Consider the following 2,500-nt stretch of genomic DNA (forward strand, 5'->3'; position numbering starts at 1 on the left):
TATATATATATATATATATATATATATATATATTTCAAAATGTAACTGCGTGTGTATCGTTGGTGATTTTCTTCCTCTGTCTTCTCTTCCTTTGGACTTTCCTCTATTTCTGAAGAAGAGCTTGGCTCGAAACGTTAAATCCTCTTTCCTTCTTTTCCTGAGTATCTGATAATACAATACTTGTACCACGTCCTCGCGTTATTGTTTTTTCTTGTTTGTTCTTCTTTGTTTGGATTCACTATATATGTGTGTGTGTGTGTGTGTGTGTGTAAGAAAAGAGAAGACAAAGGAATAAATGATTATCTTATGAATGTCATTAGCTTACAGCTGTTTCCACTATAAGATGTGGTGGACTCATAGTTGAGTAACTCAGTAACACCTTACAGTATCATCAGAGCCTGAAACATGAAGTTGCACACACACATACACACACACACATACACACACACACACACACACACACACACATACACACACACACACACACACACACATATATATATATGTATATATATATATATATATATACACACATATATATATACATATATATATACACACATATATATATATATATACATATATGTGTGTGTGTGTGTGTGTGTGTACCCACATACAGTGTGCTATTAGCAACTGGCAATTGAAGATTATTTTATCTTAGTATGCACTCAATATCAAGTTATGTACCTAGCCACCCATGGTGTCCTACTTGTCGATATGCCTAGATTCTAATGAATCCTGTTACTAATCATACACACACACACACACACACACACACGCACATTATCTGAAATGTACAGTATTTTTTATCCATCATGGCTAATCTTACCAACCAGTTTCGTGTGAGGAATACAATGGAGTGTTAGGTAACAATCCAATTATATAACCTTATGCTCATCAGAGTTAGCCAATATATATATATATATATATATATATATATATAGAAAACAAAGTTATTTTATTCCACACGGGTAGAAATATAGGAAAAATAGAAGTTGAAAATGCATTGAGAATAGTTAAAATAATTTTTATTAATATATTATTTAGAGCTTTAACCGGTTTCACGGTTTATGATGAGTTTCAAAAAGTTCAAATAGAAAGACGTGGCTTATGTCACAGCTGTCTTGCTTCTGACTAGTGTTTGAAGTTTGCCCAATTTTTGTAGGAAGCTCATGGCTCAAATTAGTATATATTTTGAATAGGATTTGATTGGCAGAGGATAGTCACATGACTGTGATGGTGAGCACTGGTGGACCTCGTCGGCTCTATGCATGATGACATCTCTGGGATCACTAATCTGGGATGGTGTCAGCTCCATCAAGCAAGAGCAGGAAGCAAGCTTTATGTCATTATGATACACTGGAACAACATATTTTTTTTCAATATTTTATAATTTTTTTCGTTTTTCTTTTGATATTCATATCTGTATAAAACTGAGTTCCATCATATAACAAGGTAAAATAAAAGACTGGGCAAACTGAAAATATAATTAGAAAGACAAAAAGTGCCAAATGAACCACAGGTGGGTTGATGGTAAAAAAACACTATCTATGTGATCTTTGCCTCACATGTGATATAATGGAAAATATGGTGCTATTATGAAAATTAATTCAGATATAATATTAGGTTGCAAGCACAGAACATGAGGCTTGGGAGCCAATGTATTAAGAGAAGTGGTTGATGAACTTTCCTTATATGAGACTATATTTAACCTCATTAGACTCCAAGTCTTCTATCGGCAGTGTGGAGATTAGTAACTACAACACAATACATTCAAAGGAATTCTCATTCATTTTGTACTCTTTGACACTGAGAAATTTCCTCAAATTAAATTATCAAAATGCTTGGGATGAGGAGGTATCTTTGTAAAGACATGCCATAGCTAAAAATATTACATAATTCTGAACATCAAAACTTATGCTAATACCAATTAAAAAAAGCTTATAATTCTGTATATATTTCTGCTAGTAAACTACTAACAACATCATCTATTGTTATTTTATGAAACAGAATTGAAAACTTTTTCTGATAAATTAATTGACTTCAACATCATTTAGACCAAGTTCCTAAGCTTTCTTCACCTGCAGTTTCTATTTATTACCTTCACCTCTCCTGTATCATTCTGTCTAATAGCATTTTGCCTCCTTTCCTTGCATTCTCCTTCAATGTTTCATTCCACGCGTCCGACAGTTTATATTACCTATACCTCTAATTATGAGAATATTTGCATGACTGCACTCACTGAAAACAACGAAACCAAATTTCTGAGTTCTCATCGCAACGAGGTTACTTTTATCTTTCTTCTTTCTGGAATCGATAAATTAAGTAAACAAGTGCAGTGAAAGCACATGGCCTAGTGGTTACGCTGTTACACTCATGATGGTTAGATCATGGTTTCAACTCCTGGACTGGGTGGTATGTTGTATTCTTAGACAAAAAAACTTCATTTCACATTGCTTCAATCCATTCAGCTGTATATAAACAACCCTGTGATGGACCA

At 33.5% G+C, this 2,500-nt stretch overlaps 1 protein-coding gene across 3 annotated transcripts in view; it reads left to right on the forward strand.

The window, feature by feature from the left end:
* Positions 1 to 2,500, forward strand: part of LOC106878096 (sulfotransferase 1C4) — a 62,037-nt gene that overhangs the window by 42,206 nt on the left and 17,331 nt on the right. The window lies entirely within an intron of this gene.

Source organism: Octopus bimaculoides, chromosome 19 (assembly GCF_001194135.2).
Source record: "Octopus bimaculoides isolate UCB-OBI-ISO-001 chromosome 19, ASM119413v2, whole genome shotgun sequence".
NCBI classification, from domain to species: Eukaryota; Metazoa; Mollusca; class Cephalopoda; order Octopoda; family Octopodidae; genus Octopus; species Octopus bimaculoides.